Source organism: Podarcis melisellensis (genome assembly GCF_964234715.1).
Source record: "Podarcis melisellensis genome assembly, chromosome: 15".
In the NCBI taxonomy this organism is placed as follows: domain Eukaryota; kingdom Metazoa; phylum Chordata; class Lepidosauria; order Squamata; family Lacertidae; genus Podarcis; species Podarcis melisellensis.
In genome coordinates, this window is record NC_138532.1 from 12,674,891 (window position 1) to 12,693,037 (window position 18,147).

Sequence of the window (18,147 nt, forward strand, 5' to 3'; positions counted from 1 at the left end):
CGGGTGGCGCTGTGGGTTAAACCACAGAGCCTAGGACTTGCCGATCAGAAGGTCGGCAGTTCGAATCCCCGCAACGGGGTGAGTTCCCATTGCTCGGTCCCTGCTCCTGCCAACCTAGCAGTTCGAAAGCACATCAAAGTGCAAGTAGATAAATAGGTACTGCTCCGGCAGGAAGGTAAACGGCGTTTCTGTGCGCTGCTCTGGTTCACCAGAAGCGGCTTAGTCATGCTGGCCACATGACCCGGAAGCTGTATGCCGGCTCCCTCAGCCAATAAAGCGATATGAGCGCCGCAACCCCAGAGTCGGCCATGACTGGACGTAATGGTCAGGGGTCCCTTTACCTTTACCTTTAAACATTAACAGTGATTAACTGCTTGGGACCTGTTTACTTGCAGGATCACCTTACCCATATGTGCCCACTTGGCTGCTTTATAGGTGCCACATAATATTTCTTCCATACTTGTAAGAACTCTGTACTTTAGGGTGACAGAACTTTGGAACTTCCTGCCTATTGACTTCAGACAGGTGCCTTCACTGTACAATTTCTGGTGCCTGCTGAAAAGTTTTTTTGTTTTTGTTTAGGCAAGGCAATCTAAACATGTTAAGCTACATGTTTATTTTTTCTTCTTAGCATCAGATGTTCAGGAACTTAAACAACTATCTGACTTTTAGAAGACATCTGAAAGCAGTCCTGTTTAGGGAAGTTTTTAATGTTTGATGTTTTATCGCTTTATTATTAATAATAATATTAATATTCTGTTGGGAGCCACCCAGAGTGGCTGGGGGGAAAACCAGCCAGATGGGCTGGGTATAAATAAATTATTATTATTATTATTATTATTATTATTATTATTATTATTATTATTACAGTGATACCTCGGGTTATATATGCTTCAGGTTACATATGCTTCAGTTTACAGTCTCCTCTAGCCCAGAAATAGTGCTTCAGGTTAAGAACTTTGCTTCAGGATGAGAACAGAAATCGTGCTCTGGTGGCACGGCAGTAGCTGGAGGCCACATTAGTTAATGTGGTGCTCCAGGTTAAGAACAGTTTCAGGCTAAGAATGGACCTCCGGAACGAATTAAGTACTTAACCCGAGGTACCACTGTATATAGATGAACCCTTGGCCTGATTCAGCAATATTTACAGATTCTGGTCGGGAAGAATTATTATTATTATTATTTGATAAATTTATTATCTGGCCTTCACCCTAAGGTGTGGAGGAGAGGACCTTCTTTTGAGTCAGAGCAAAAGGAAGAGAGCATGAAGAAGGGACCATGGGTCTACCCCAACCTTCCTCAACCTGGTTGCCGCTAAACGCTTGGAATTCCAATTCCCATCATCCCTGACCACTGGCCATGCTGGCTTGGAGCTGATGGGAGTTGTAGTCTTTAATGTTTGGAGAGCACCCAGTTGTGCAAGGCGGGATTATAGCGCTGGAGCATATGCTCAGCAGGGAACAAGCCGCTCAGCTTTCTGTCTCCGGCACTTACGTCTGGGTCAAAGGAGAGGCTGGCAAAGCTTCCCGTAAACCCAGCAAACCAGATTATAAAACTAGTTAAGCACAGCAGGAAGCCCGAGCTTCTCTCCCCCCCCCCCCGCCCTCCACGATGCACCACCTGTCTCACGATGCCTGCGGGATAGGCAATTGCAGCTCCCCCCCCTCCGCCTGAGGCGCGACAAGGTGAAAGGCAAATTGGGCCACGTCGTAAGACACAAGGGATGCTGTTTAGTTTGGCTGTTGCTTCATCTGCATGGGATTCCTGACAGGTACTCTCATGCTCTTTGCTCATGTAATTTTATTATTTTCTGCAGGGTGGGAGGAGGTACGGTAATAAGCAATTAATTTTAATTAAAAGATTGGCTGTGTGGTGGAGGGGGGCTGATGCGCGAGCGCTGGGGGTGAGGAATTGCAGGTAATTTCAAGTTGTTTGCCTTGGCTTGTTTCCCTGTGCTATTTCAGCTAATTGTCATTATTTAGTCATTTGTTGCTACGGCGACAGCAGATCACTTCAGGTTGCCAAGTCTCTTAGTACAGGCTCAAACAAGGCACTTGAGGCGGCGGGGGGGGGGGCGCTGCGATATTTCTCTTTCCCCTCCAGCTTGCCAAAGAAACCTGAGGCCCTTAGTATTGGGAAATCGTCCAACCTTCCCTTCTTGAGAGCTAACTCCTCGCCCTCTGCGACTCTTGGAAAGTTACAAGTTCCAGAACTGAGACCCAAAATTGCCAAAGAGCAGCCAGGCCATCCCATTTTAAGGGAACATGGGGATATTCATTTGAGGGGTGTGTCTGCAGCTCTCCAGATGTGGTCGGACTCCAACTCCCATCACCCCCAGCCAGCTCAGCCAATGGTCAGGGGCAAGGGGAGTCATAAACCAACATCTGGAGGCCTTGCTTTACCCAGACTTAGTCTTCATCAGGGCTGGGGAAGCTTGGGCCCTCCAGATGTTACTGGACTACCCCTCCCATCAACTCTAACCAGCCTAGCCAATACAGTGGTACCTCGGGTTAAGTACTTAATTCGTTCCGGAGGTCCGTTCTTAACCTGAAACTGTTCTTAACCTGAAGCACCACTTTAGCTAATGGGGCTTCCTGCTGCCACCATGCTGCCGGAGCACGATTTCTGTTCTCATCCTGAAGCAAAGTTCTTAACCCGAGGTACTATTTCTGGGGTAGCGGAGTCTGTAACCGGAAGCATATGTAACCTGAAGCGTATGTAACCCGAGGTACCACTGTACTCTCAAGGCTAATGGCCCAAGGATTCTCAACCCCTTATCCAGATGTTGGTTGGGGGGTTCTTATGTCTACACCCCCATATAGCCCACCCCTACTGGTGTTCGGATGGACATCTCCCCATTGCAAGGAAAATAAGAGGAAATTCATCACCAGGAAGAAGGATAATATTATTATTAATAATAATTTTTTATTTATACCCTGCCCTTCCCGGTTCAGAAAACCGGGCTCAGGACAGCTAACAACAAATTTAAAACACTTAATTGTGATACAACAAAAAACAGCATAAAATACAGTATAAAAGCATGAATAACAATAAATTCAAAGCAGGTATGATGTCTGGCAGATGCTAATTTATGTGTATCAAGGTAGAAATAAGTTTCAGCATCGTCCAGAGAAATGTGACCAGGAGGCTCGTGGGCCTGCTCTGTCTGCTGTCCGGGCGTTCTTTACAGGCAACTTCAAGGCCCCCTTTCACATTTATTTATAAACTTGACTCGGACCAGAATGCCCTTCAAATATAGGGCTGTACTCTGCAAAGTAAGACAGGTGAGATGAGACAATTCCATAGGCTTATCAAGGGCTGTTGGCTATGACCACCCCCTCCAACATTCCTCAGATGAAAACAGGGACATTTCTCACTCCCCCATAATTGATGCTCCTCGATCCCTCGACCCCCTCCCCCCGGAGAACATTGCTTCTCAGAAGAACGACGAGTACCACTGTCACTACACCGATGGGACATAGCACACCCCCTCCACCAAACTGAGCAAACCCCTTAATCCCAATTTTATTTTATTTTATTCTTTGGTAGATTTACAAAGGAAAGAAAAACACACATCAATACATAAATCTTAGTGCTTTAGTCCTTTTTCATGATGCATCCACGATGCTTTTGTACTTATCACGGTATGGGGTTGGTTATACACGATTCGACGCAGCTTTCGATACTGTTTGCACCTGAACATTTTTCAGGGGCAAACTTGCCACTTCGTTTCCCATCAGTGCATGCCCTGTAGCTTCCTGCTGAAATCCTGCAACTTTTTGCACCACAAATGACATCTTCTTGATGTTTTGCCCTGCTTTTGTTGAGCTCTAGTGCAATAGTACAGAGACGCAGGTGGCGCTGTGGGTAAAAGCCTCAGCGCCTAGGACTTGCCGATCGAAAGGTCGGTGGTTCGAATCCCCGCGGCGGGGTGCGCTCCCATCGCTCGGTCCCAGCGCCTGTCAACCTAGCAGAATGAAAGCACCCCCGGGTGCAAGTAGATAAATAGGAACCGCTTACCAGCGGGAAGGTAAACGGCGTTCCGTGTGCTGCGCTGGCTCGCCAGATGCAGCTTGTCATGCTGGCCACGTGACCCGGAAGTGTCTGCGGACAGCGCTGGCTCCCGGCCTCTAGAGTGAGGTGAGCGCACAACCCTAGAGTCTGTCAAGACTGGCCCGAACCTTTACCTTTACCTTTTAGTGCAATAGTGCCCAGAGTACAATAGTCATTGGGGAAGCACCACAGAAACCTGAGGCCCTGTGTATTGGGAAATCGTCCAATCTTCCCTTCTTGAGAGATAACTCCTTGCCCTCTGCGACTCCCAGGTAAAGGGACCCCTGACCATTAGGTCCAGTCGTGGCCGATTGGGGTTGTGGCGCTCATCTCGCTTTATTGGCCAAGGGAGCTGGCATACAGCATCCGGGTCATGTGGCCAGCATGATTAAGCCGCTTCTGGCAAACCAGAGCAGCGCACGGAAACGCCATTTACCTTCCCGCTGGAGTGCTACCTATTTATCTACTTGCACTTGACGTGCTTTCGAACTGCTAAGTTGGCAGGAGCAGGGACCGAGCAACGGGAGCTCACCTTCGCGGGGATTCGAACCACCGACCTTCTCATCGGCAAGTCCTAGGCTCTGTGGTTTAACCCACAGCACCACCTAGACTGAGCAACAAAGCAGAATGATGTTGGGATGGTGCAATAGAAATCCCAAACCCATGAACTATTATTGCATCCATTACATGTTGCAAAATATAGCCACAAATACTAACAACAACCCTCCAGTCTGGAAAGGCCATTCTGGGTGAGATCAGCCTTTCCCGCCTTAATGCTCTCCAACTGCTTTATGCTACAACTCCCTTTATATCTGACCATAGGCTGTGCTGCCTGGATCTCATGGGAGTTGTAGTTCAACAACACTAAAGTGTGTCAGGTTGGGGGAAGGCTGGACAAGATAAGCCTTTGGTTGGATCCACCATACATAGCTCCTGCATTCTAAAAATGCTCATATCGTTTTCTTACTTTTGAATCAATGCACAGTAGCTTTGAGGCAGCACCATACTTTTGTAAACTGCTATAATTATGCAGCTGGGGTTTATATGGGTCTAATTCCAGCCATTCAGATGTGTGTGGAGAGACCATTGCCCAGAGCACAGGCTCAGAAAGAGCTTGCTGTGACGTTCTGCGAAGCTCAGCCGAGAGTTGCATTTCTGTTGTTGTTGTTTGAAGGAAAATGACGACATTCGCAAAGGTGCTGCTTTAAATGGAAAAGAACCCCAGAGAGTTATAATTAGCGTCTGCTTGTTTTACTACCAATTAAATTTTTTTAAAGGAAAAAAAAACAACACAGCTCCCAGCTTATAAAAAGACATCTGGGCTGTAAAACTGTTGATATTTGCTATCATTGTCTTTGCCCTGTTTGCAGCTGGAACACCAGTGGGGCTTTAGTTTCATTCTGCAGTTCTCCAACTGCTTCCCTCTAAGTAATTCCATAAGCCTCATTGTGGCTACTCTGAAGTCAGTGGCTTGAGACACTTGCATGCTTTGGTGGGGGTAGATTTCTGCATTGCAGGGGGCTGGAACTACATAGCCCATAGGATCCCTTCCAACAATACAGTTCTATTATTCTGTTATTCTACCTCATTTCCTTACATTACATTACGCTGGCTTTTATTGTGTGTTATGATGCTTTTGGCTACAGTTGCTTTCAAACTGTTTCATTTCTGGCTTCTATTGTTTCCTTTCCTTTTTACACAGCTGTTTTTGTTTTGTTGTGCTTTAATATTTTGTAAGCTGCTTTGTACTATAGGAGGAATAGTTGGGATAAACACTTAACAAGCAATCAAGCACGCTCTTCGCTGTCTGCTGACTTTCATCACTAGAGGCCGCTGCAATGCCTGAGCAATGAGACAGGGACATGTTTGAACGTAGCAAGAGACCAGCAGTTAAAATGGGTTTTGCAGGCGAAGTGGTGGAGGAAGTTGCTTCAGGGTAACGGCTGCAGAACGACATCGAGAATTTCACAGATCAAAATGCAGACGTTGCTTTGTTACTGCAAGCCCCTTTCTTATTGCCCAAGCCCCACATTGTAATACATTAGAACAACCACCCCCAATATGTTTTTTTTAAAAAAATATTTATTAACAGTTTTATTTTGATTACAATACCGATAAACAATATGGTTCCCCTTCCTGTGGGCTTCTCCAGACTTACTTTTGTGCCATGTTTCTAGGCACAAGTCTGTGCTTTAAAGCTCTGTGTACAAGTGCTTTCCCCCCCTATAGCTCTACCACTTCCCCCGCAAAAACCCACTCTTTACTGCGGAATTGGAACAAACAGCAATCCGCAGAACACCCTAATTACCAATCTGTTCTGATTCAGTATTAAAGAGCATGTTTTCTTGGGGAAAGTGGCAGAGAAAAGAAAAAGAAAAAAGAACTCAGACACAGACCAGAAAAGCAAGGGCAAAATGTACGTATGGATGAACCCTGTGTTTTTGGACTCCCATCTCCCATCTTCCCTGACCATTGGCTATGTTTGCTGCAGGCGATGGAAGTTGCAGTCCGTCAATGTATTAAAGCCACAGGTTGGGGAAGTGTAATGTGGCCCTCTAGGCCTCTCCATATGGCCCCTGGAACTCTCAGAATATTTGTTCCTCTAACGTCCTTTACTATCACTGGCTCCCCGGCAGCGGCTGTCACTAGCTGAGAATGATTAAGTCCCCTGACCTATCTGCCAGGGCCCCAGTCTAGATCTGGCTTCCCATTCTTGCTATTCACTAAAAAAAAAAAAAATCTTTGCACAATTGCTAACTTGAGTAAATAGCATCACATTTAGTTTGGCTCTAATTCTCATGCAGAATAGATGCAGCTCTCAGCTGCATCACCTGCTGGTAGCACTTTGGCATGCTGTGCTGCCATTTTGAGTGAAGAGGGAGAGAGGAATGTATCACAGAGCTAGTTTGCTTCCTTGGGAAAGGGGCGCAGCTCAGGAGCAGAGCATGTGCTCTGCATGCAGAAGGACCCAGGTTCAATCCCTGGCATCTCCAAACAGGGCTGGAATCCTACCTGGAATCCTGGACAGCCTCTGCCAGTCACTGCAGACAATACTGAGCTAAGAGGACCAATCGCCTGGCTCTGTATAAGGCAGCATCTGATGTTCCTATTGGTGCTTCCGAACTGTCCCTATTTTGGAGTGGGATTCAACCACAGAAGGGCAAATTCAGGCTTGTGCAAGTGCAGTAGATTAGGAGGTCAAACCCACTATCCCAAAAGATAGGACTTTGTTACAATAAGGAAAGTAATGGGGGGGGGGGGAATGTATCAGAAAGTGTGGGATACCACTTGCAAGGTTGTCTAATCTCCCCACAAACAGGGGCAGATCTACTATGAAACTATTGAAGCTTAAGCCTCGGGGCCCTTAATCCCAGAGGGGCTCCAGAAGCAACTTTAGTTCATGTTGCTTAAAAGTTTGGGGTCTAGCAGACCAAATGTGAGTTGAAGAACTCACATTGATGTGTGTGTGTGTGTGTGTGTGTGTGTGTATGTGTGTTTGTGTGTGTTTCAACAATCTCAAAGTCTGAGAGTCAGTAGCACAGATGTTACACAGGTTTGGTGATCTGTCGTAGGACAACTCCACTGGAGAAGATGACAGCATTTACTCAGACCTTGTTGCTGGTTGTGAAGGGGCTTCCATAACAGTTCAACCTTCAGGGCCTCAAAAATGTAGGCCCACCAGAATGCCTGCTTATCAAAAAGACATTATCTAGCCTTCCTCTAAGCAAATCAATATGAATGCTCAATAAACATGAAGCACCCTATGCTCCCTCCGGAGGGCGTTTTCCTCGAAGTCATGGCGTTCCCTATGCCTCCGCTGGTACTCCCAGCTTTCCCCTCCACCCTGCTGCTGTTAAGACCCACTGACGAATATTTCTGACTCAGAAAACCCAGCTCTTTTTCCCCAGCTGTTCCAATCCTGGCACGGCACACCAAGTGACTTCATTTCCCGTGAGGATCTGCTTCTGCCATTGGAGCTCCTCTGTACGTAGCAACGAGTTCCACAACAAGAGGAGCTCAACGTGGGACCAGTCAATGGAGTCACCTGCCAGGTTTGGAAGGAGCCTGTGTGTAAACAGCGAGAGTTGCACGCTTGAGATCTGCCACAGACCCCTCTTTCTCAAGCTCAAGAGTTTCCTCCTGGCCCAGCCTCTCGACAAAAGCGCATGACTTACAGTTACATCGCTCCCTGCAGAATAGTTAATGCAGTTATTACTCTCTGGCTCCACGAAAGGAAGATTGAGCACCACACGAGGAAGGTCCAAGTTATCCTTCAATACGTGGGACTTGTGTATGTTTTTCAACTTGGAAATGTAAGGCTAGCAGTTGGACAGGTGCCCTGAGAGGCCAGCGATGGAGAGAGCCGGATAGATCAGCCAGATATTCTCATCATGGTAATAAAACAGGGGTTCTAATAAGCAGTTGATTCAGAGTGACAGGGAGGCCACCAGGGAATGGACAGAAGTGCAGAATGAGGGCATAAAAAGAGCCCAGTTAGCTAAAGGTAAAAGGACCCCTGACCATTAGGTCCAGTCTGGATGACTCTGGGGTTGCGGCTCTCATCTCGCTTTATTGGCTGAGGGAGCCGGCGTACAGCTTCCGGGTCATGTGGTCAGCATGACAAAGCCGCTTCTGGTGAACCAGAGCAGTGCACAGAAACACTGTTTACCTTCCCGCTGGAGTGGTACTTATTTAAGTTCTTGCACTTTGACGTGCTTTCGAACTGCTAGGTTGGCAGGAGCAGGGAGTGAGCGATGGGAGCTCACCCCATCGTGGGGATTCGAACCGCCGACCTTCTGATCAGCAAGCCCAAGGCTCAGTGGTCTAGAAAGCAGAATGTGAGTGCAGCAGCACTCTCCTCACCTGTGATTCTTAGCAACTGGTATGCAGCACAGAGGGATGTTGTCTCCCACAGTGGAGGAATGAGCATGAGGACCCCTGGACTCCGTGGAGGTGATTTACCACATGTTGAAGAAAGACATGCTGCTACCTAGAGAGGGGAATCCACGTAAGACCAGATAGTCCAGAGACTAAAACGACCTAAATGCAGAAAGGTGAGACTGTCTTATCATCCTTCTGTGCCCCACAGAAACACCTCTGGGCTGCAGAAGGCTCGGTTCAAGGTCATTCTTGATGTTGAGTCCATTTACACACACACACAACTGCCATGCAGTGACTCATGGCTCAATGTGTCTCTTGCCTCTGTAGAAATGCATTGCGTCCAAGGAGAGGTGAAGCGCTGCATGCGATACCCAAATGCTGCCTGTGGTGTTTCAGGTGTGCTGGCAGTTCCACATGTGCAAATCATCAACGTACAATACTACAATTGTGAAATGGAGAATGTATAAGCATGGACTTACCTTTAGAGTCAAAGTAGACTGGCCATGACCAGAACTTCTTTTTTTCATCGCTTAAAGGCTCTTGCAGTGGGAGGGGAGAACTGTGTTCGACTAGGACTGGTGTACTGGGGTGTACTGGGGATCTTTGCCCCTCCATCATTTCCCCATCTGAAATCTGCCCTCTAAAGCTGCTACTGTACTTGTTTCAAGGGAGGGGTGTCTGGGGCTACAATGTCAGTATGAAATGGGGGAAATATTTTTCCTTGGGGATGGGAGCTAATGGCAACTGGGGAGGGGGGTTTCTAATAGGGCTAGTCATGAGAGCTGCATGGCTCCGATCAAATGTGCCTTCCCAGTTTATTTCAAGGCAGCGAGATCAGAGAGAAGATAGCTTGCAAAATTCATCCAGCTCTGCATTTATGCAAAACTGATGATGTGGCTGCTTCTCCCTTGACTGGGAGTGGGTGTGGATGTCGCAGTGACATCGTCTGTCTGTTTACAGCATTGATGGGTTCCTCTTTGTGGTACGATGCCCTGCAGTGATGCTGGATTCCAAATCTACCCAAATTACAAATCCAAGTCATTTCATTTATTATGCCTCTCCACTGGATTCCTGCGGGCTTGCTGACTAACAGCTGAAAGTGTGAACTGGCTCCATCGAAAAGCTTTTGAATATTGCCTCTGGGGCAATATGACTGGTGGCCCACCATTCATACTTGTGAGTCCCAACTCGACGCTGCTGTCGTAGACCTCTGTGAAGCTGATTTTAAAGCAGATTTGGAACTGCTCTCCCAAGATCAAACTACCAGGGACACCTCAACATGGTGCCACCCACAGACCCTACCTGGCACTAAACTACACCATCACTTGGCACTGCTGCATGCTGCCATCATCAGAAGCTGCCACCAGGTGGGCAAAGGCTGTTTGCTGCTGCCAGTGGTGCCTTTGAATGGGAGCCAAGATAGCGCTTGACTTTGATCTGCAGCTGGCCTTCGCCACATTAGATTACTGAAATTGCAGTGCCTGACACAACTGATGTGACAAGTCGCAGCAGGGAGGGCTGTAGGAATTCTGAGCAGGGTCAGTTTAGCAATGGACTCTTCTGAGCCACCGGGACTTTGGCAGGGGTCCTGCTACATCCATCACTGACATCAGCCCTCTTGGTGTTGGACTCCAACTCCCATCAGTCTCAGCCAGCACAGCCAATGGCCAGGTGATTATGAGAATTGTAGTCCAACAGCATTTGGACTACACCCCCAACTTAAAGGCTGCACAGCTCCATCTCGCCCAAGACATCTGAACGCAATCATGCCGACAAGGCTGTCCTTCGCACTGTGCAGAGGACAACCCAAACTGCCCACCTGGCGTGTGCCTGTCAGCTTTGCGAAAACTGGCAGGAGCAAAGAGCAAAAGCTACTTAGCATTTTGCCTTTGCAACGTCAATGGCTCTGACACACCCAGAGGAGGGACCTGCCCTCACCACCAGGATCAGCACCCGCCACACACTCAAAAATATAACGATAATCCTTTAGCAGGTTAGAACTGCACTTTAATTGGAATAATGACCAAGCTGACACACCTGATGCTAAAATCCCCAAATAACTGTTGCCTCCGGAGGGCTTTTTGGATTAAGAACCAACTGGGATAGGAAAAAATGAAATAAAATAATAGTTGCTGACATGTTCTTCTTGGAGGGAGGCTGAGCAGACTCTGCTGAGTTTGCTAAGTGCATCTTGCAAGGATTGCCAGTCAAATACCTACATTGCCATTGTACTGCTCCTGCTCCTAACTGGGGGCCACCTTAAGCTCATGCAAGTGGTTTTACAGGCCTTTGGTTGCTTCATTTCTGCGCAAGGGACTGTCTGTGGTTGTACTAAGTAGTCTAAACTTTATATGGTCAAAAGTTGGCAAGGGACTTTATTCTAGTTCATCTGGAGATGGGTGGGAATACAGTGGATCAGCCTGTTTTCTGCTTTTCATGACTTTGGAACCAGAAGGCAGAGGTTTATCTCTTAGGGATCTGAGATAAAGCTGTTCCTGCTCCCACGACTTGAACTTTTAATCACCTGCTATCATACTGACCTGCGGAGACCTGTCACAAAGGTCCATGGAAGCAGAGCCAGCCTCTGGCCAGCTCCAGCTCCACTGCACCTCAAAGTATACTACTTCAACATGTGGTAATTTATGGATTTATGCCCCAAAATCTCATCCTGACAGCATCATTGCTAGTTCAGTATGGTCTACACTGGTAGAAACTAGCATTTCAGACAAAGGTGTTTCCCTGTCTTACCTAGAGGGGCCAGGGATTGAACCCAGGACTGGCTGTATGCAAACACATGCACTCTGCCACTTTTAATGTCTTTTTGCTTGCAGTGGCATAGTGTGGGTTGCCAGTGCCCAGGACTGTGCAGAGCAGAGGGGGGAGAAACAGAATACTCATGCACATTCCACTGCCTAATGGTGTCCATGCCGCCCAGGAAATTGTAGTCACAGAGATAAGAAAAGAAGAGCCATTCCATTGTCTGGAGAGATCACTTCCTGGTTAGCATGAAGAAGCCATTTTCAATGGAGACCAGCAATAGCAGCATGCAGCTGTATTCAGGCAGCATTAGGTGTTGAAATTTTGCACCCCCTAACAATTTTGCTCTCTGGTCAACCGCCCCTGTGAGGGCCTCCCTACACCATGCCACTGTTTGCTCAGACTTATATCTGGGTCTATGCTTTACCTTCTTTAACAATATTGCACTTGAGTAGATTTGGAACCCAGTTCAGTACAGATCTGGAACTGATCTTAAAGCAAATAATGCATCCATACAGAGTCACCAGACATCAGTGATATGATTCAAGTGTGTAATCAATCTTGAGTTTGTGTTGACAGCAGCAGCAGCAGCAGCTCAGCTCATTCTCACCCTGATGGAACATTTCTTGACTACTTCATGGATACTTCCAGGGATGAATCCCTCCTCTGCGTCTTGATCCGAAGCCATCAGAGAAGGACCCCCCCCCACTTGTTTTCTCTGTCAGGGAACAGCTGTGATGTTGCTGGGAAATCCTGGAGTATTATGGATGAGGTACTGGCGACTGAAGAAAACTGGAGCACCTTTTGCAGCACAGAGCCATAATGCAGGACTGGAATGCCAAGGCCTTCTCCATTTGAAATATACTTCTCAGAAGAAGACATAAACCAGAACTTGGGACTGGAATGAAAAACAGATCCCTGGGCTGGAATCCGATGAGGTCTGTTTTATGTTTGGAACTTGAGGTGAAGATGAATTCCTGTGTACCTCCCCCACCTGTGGGATGGGAGTCAGTCACCCCTTTTGCATGAGAGTCAACCTCTCTAAGCAGCAAGCAGATTTCTGAGGCCACAGAACTTCCCAGAACACTGCCTTTCCCCTGACTATGCACTTCTAGCTATGGAAGCTCTTCTCTCAAGAAAGTCCCTCTGCTGGTTAAGAACAGGTTTGAAACAACCAGATGAGGAGTGGCTCAGTGGTCCTACTGCTGTTGCTGCTGCTGCTGTATGGGTGGTCATGAGTATTGTCAGCAGTTGGAGGGACAAAGGTCTCCCATTCTTGATTTAGCCTGAGGGTTCAAGAGATGCCATCTGATGTGTAACACCTTATGGTTGTACTCAGCTAGGAGAGTGGTTTTCAGTCTTCTACCTGAAGGGAGCACTTTACTGTCAATGCATTTGCCCAGGGAGCCCCCTGTTTGCCTGTAACAGAATCCCTGAATGCTATAGAGCAGCCTGTTCCAACAGATGTTGCTCAACCACAGCTCCCATTATCCCTGATCACTGGGCATGCTAGCTACAGTATGCCTGATGGACGTGGGTGGTTCTGTGGTCTAAACCACTGAGCCTCTTGGGCTTGCCAATCAGAAGGTCAGCGGTTCGAATCCCCACAACGGTGTGAGCTCCCATTGCTCTGTCCCAGCTCCTGCCAGCCTAGCAGTTTGAAAGCATGCCAGTGAAAGTAGATAAATAGGTACCGCTGCAGCGGGAAGGTAAACAGTGTTTCCATGTGCTCTGGTTTCTGTCACGGTGTTCCATTGCGCTAGGAGTGGTTTAGTCATGCTGGCCACATGACCCGGAAAGCTGTCTGTGGACAAACGCCGGCTCCCTTGGTCTGAAATCGAGATGAGCTCCACAGCCCCATACTCACCTTTGGCTGGATTTAACCATCTAGGAGTCCTTTAGCTTTTATCTTTTACCTGCCTGATGGGAGTTGGAGTCTTCACAACATTTGGAAGCCACCAGCTTGGGAAAGGCGAGTGTAGATAGTTCTGGGTCTTTTCTAGGGTGGACAGTTGGTGAGGTCTACTAAGCCACATAACTGCACCAGCTCAATGGGAAAAGACCATGTTCACATGACTGCTTTTATTGTTAAGGAACCAATAGGCTTTGGAGGAATTGTACTGGCCAGTGCTAGACCAGGATGTCCATCTTGGCTGTTAGTGCTCAGCCTGCCTCCTTCTCCTCTTCCTCTCCTCATAGATCCTGCTCTGGCATCTGTGGGCACTGGGAAATTTGTAGGATGCTCTCTAAACTCCCAGAGTTGGTAAGAGTCTTCTTTGTTGGTCTATCTTTCCAATTTTATTCATTTATTCCCTCTTGTGGCTTGCACAGCACCATGGCTCTCAAGATGAACCCCTGCCTGACATGTCCCTGATTTGAGCCCAACCAGGCACCGTTTCCCTGTTCTAAGCACAACCGAAATTGGCTTCTCTTTGTTTGCTCCACCCAACTTTCCACATTCCCACATGCCACCTCCATCCTTGGCTGTGCAGGCAAACTGGCCCCCTGCCTTATGCCGAGGGCATGCAGGGTGGTAATAAACTGTCGCCATTCCACTCAGCCCCCTTAAACATCAAGCTCCCCTTCCTGTGATCCTGCAGCGTGTTCCCAAATGTTTCCTAGCTCAGTGCCTTAAAAATAGCTCTTACAGTGTTTCCACAGCTCCTGTCAAGCCAGCCTGGTTTGCAATTTCCGCTCACGTCCCCAGGCATCGTTATATAGAGTAATGGAATTGAGTTTGCTAGTCCGCCATCCTTGGGGATCGCTCTATAACAAGCCAGACCTTGGAAACGTCTCCAAAAAGCCTCCTCTGCTTCCACCCGGGTCTTCTTGCGTGGATGTAAATATATGTTCCTGTCCTTAGTTACTATGTCAGTTTTAAGAGCCTCTGACCCCTCTCCGAATCAATGTTTCCTGTGTTATCTGCACAAATCCTAATTCATCATCCGCTGTCTCCAGAAACATGATCCCCATTTTGGACAAATTGCTGCCGTCCCTGTCAGAGGAGCATGTGCAAAAGTCATTCTCTCATAACACTGCTGCCTCCTCTGACCCGGTTTGTGATTAAATGTAATCCATTCCCTTCTCCTCTCAGCAACAACACAGCTTCCACTGTGCTCTCCTGCCCTTGAACTGTTCATGGAGTGGCTCAAAACATTAACATGTTCAGGATCATGCCGCCCCCACAATATATAATGTCCAAAAAGCATGGAGGCGAAGCGTGGAGCCAAGCGTGGTGCAGCTCCAGTGGCCGGCTCCTTCAACTCCTCCTCCTACTGCCACAGAGGGCCAGGAGGACCAAAGCAGCCTCCCATCAGTGGAGGCACCAGGAGGAAGCAGAAGAGGAGCCATCAGCCATTGAAGCTACGTGGCTGCAGCATTCGGCTTCACCCCTGGCTCTTCCCCATGTCCTGACACAACATGCACGCAACATTGCCTCCCCTCCATCACCCTCGCAATCTGGCACCTTTGTCAATTCAAGTCAAGTCAAGTAACCTTTATTGGCATCACATAAGAACATTCAGAATACATTCAGAATAGAAAGGCCAGTGCGATCTCGTCGCCACCCCAACGGCACAGTCACCCGCCAAAGGGCAGAAGAGGCGAGCAATCCCTCATCTCTGTGGGTCTCCAGCAAGGGCAGGGTCCTGTAGCATAAATCAAATAGAGGAACTTAGCTACTGTCTTGGTGAGCTCCTGGTCTCTCCCCTGTAATAAGAAGCTCATAACCTCCGTCTCTGGTTTCCATGTTGGAATGCATAGATGGTCTAGAAATTGTTGGTGGAGATCATCATACATTTTACATTTAAGGGCCCTGTGAGCTAGAGTTTCCACCAGGTGGGCATTGTATGGGCAGATCCTATATCCTTCTGCTAAACCCGCAAACCTACCCCGAAGGAGGTTAGAAGGATTAGAATTGAACCTAGCCAGCGAAAAAGCCCTTCTTTCTTGTGGATTAAACAACAATTGTAAATAATTAAGATTAAATTCCTGTGCCCAAGAGAGTCGAAAATAAAGAGCGGAGCATGTTTTTTCCACAGCTGAGACTAGTTCCTGGTGATCTATGTCCCAGAGCCTAGTTTTTAACATGGTCTTGGTGACTGGGAGAGCCACAGCGCCCAGGAGATCCTGGGCAGAACTTCGCTGAGTAAGGTATCCTTGAGGCGCCTTTGTTTGGGATTGACTCCCATGGGTGGCGATCTATTGCATCTGAATAAGCTGTGGAAATGCAATGTTTCAATGCATATGGATGCATATTTCCCTTACACTTTTACATTCAAATAACAATGTCAGAAGAGATGGTTGGCAGGGGAAGCTAGCACCGTTGTGCTCATGTTGGCATCAGGTCAGTTATATGCAACTCTGCCCTTCCAGGCAGCAAGAATGTGGGGGAACATTAGAGAACAACTGACAAAGCAAAAAGAGGTGAGTGGATGGTACAGTAGAAATCCACCAGGGGACACAGGTGGTGCTGTGATCTAAACCACTGAGCCTCCTGGGCTCGTGGATCGGAAGGTAGGCGGTTCGAATCCACGTGATGGGGTGAGCTCTCATTGCTCTGCCCTAGCTCCTGCCAACCTAGCAGTTTGAAAGCACACCAGAGCAAGTAGATAAATAGGTACCACTGCGGTGGGAAGGTAAACGGCGTTTCCGTGTGCTCTGGCACTTGTCATGGTGTTCTGTTGCCCCAGAAGCGGTTTAGTCATGCTGACCACATGACCTGAAAAGCTGTCTGCAGACAAACGCCGGCTTGAAAGCGAGATGAGCGCCACAACCCCATAGTTGCCTTTGACTGGGCTTAACCATCCAGCAAATCCACCTTTTACAAATCCACCACTTATGAACTGTTACTGCATCAGGGTCATATTGCAGAATACATCCAGGAAAACACCAGCGTGGAGACCCCTCCAACAGGTCAACAGTGAAACCAACACTAGCTGCCATTCTGTGAATGCCCCAGTGCTTGCTGGGGTTTCACATCTGCACCCAATGCCATACTTCAAGGGGCGGGGCCTGAGGGGGGCTCTCCAGGCCTCTGTGTCTGGCCTCAGGACTTTCCCCAGACCACGCCCCATCTCCCCTGGCCACACCCTCACTGACCCTACTTCATAGAATGCTTTTGCCTGGCTGGACAGTGTCTTTGAACTCTGACAATGCCTCTTCCTTGGCTGGATGGAGTGTGTTTAGAAACCAGCCTACTGTACAAAGGTACACATTTCATACCCTCCAACGTTTCTCTGCTGAAAATAGGGACTTCCTATTCCATAGTAGTAGTAGTAGTAGTAGTAATTTGAATAAGAATACGAATTGTTTTATTTATACTGTGCTCATCTGACTGGGCTGCCCCAGCCACTCGGGACAGCTTCCAACATATATAGAAACATAATAAAACATTAAAAGATTTCCCTATACAGTGGTACCTCGGATTAAGAACTTAATTCGTTCTGGAGGTCTGTTCTTAACCAGAAACTGTTCTTAACCTGAGGTACCACTTTAGCTAATGGGGCCTCCCGCTGCCGCCGTGACACAATTTCTGTTCTCATCCTGAAGCAAAGTTCTTAACCTGAGGTACTATTTCTGGGTTAGTGGAGTCTGTAACCTGAAGCGTCTGTAACCTGAGGTTCCACTGTACAGCACTGCCTTCAGATGTCTTCTAAAGTTTGTAGAGTTATTTATCTCCTTGGCTCAGGGGTCGCATAACTCCATACACTCCAACATTTCTTCGATGAAAATAGGGACGTCCTAAGGAAAAGTGGGACATTCTGGGATCAAATCGGACAACTTCTGTAAACCCTGGACTGTTCTTGGAAAATAGGGACACTTGGAGGATCTGACATTTGTGTTTATTACTCCTCTCATTTTTGCCTTTGGCCCTGCCCGCCTCTGGCCTGTGACCTTGGAAGGCTCCCCAGAAGAGAATGTGGTGCTTGGACTGAAAAAAAGATTCCCAGCCTCTCCTATGAGCCTTGCAGAAGTCAGCAAAGTCCACGGGGACAGTGGTAATAAATTCACCTGTCACCTTCTCTGAAACATTTCAGGTTTCTTGAGATGGCCTTCACCAGATCAGGCATCTAGAGATTGGAGAGAAATTCATTCCGTAGGCACTTAAAGGTGAGCCTAACTATTCCACACTTTCAAAAACAGTGTGCTAACTTAAATGCAGCCCTCATTCAAAATTTGCACATCTTTGAATTTTGCAAGGCTGCTCGCCTGCCAAATAATGTGTTCAAAATGCATATGCTAAGGTAAGGTGTAAATAAAAACACACATATTGATGAAAATAGCATGCAGAAACACATTATGTTTGGGGGAAATTATTTGCAAAAATGTGTATACAAAAATTGCATACAAAAATTTGGACTGTTTGGAGAAATTTGTGCTAAAACACTGATTAATTTTCATGAGGGCTTTTAGAAAAGGTGTGGGGGGGGGAGAAAATGCAAAGTATTGTGGAAA

General features: G+C 47.5%; 1 protein-coding gene across 1 annotated transcript in view; it reads left to right on the forward strand.

Moving 5' to 3' along the window:
- The first annotated feature begins 1,663 nt into the window (after positions 1–1,663).
- VSIG10L2 (V-set and immunoglobulin domain containing 10 like 2) overlaps positions 1,664–18,147 on the forward strand; it is a 67,706-nt gene continuing 51,222 nt past the window's right edge. The window contains exons 1-2 of the mRNA XM_081890895.1: positions 1,664–1,771; positions 17,730–17,802. The gene's annotated coding sequence lies outside the window, so the exon portion shown is untranslated. The remainder of the gene's footprint in view (positions 1,772–17,729; positions 17,803–18,147) is intronic.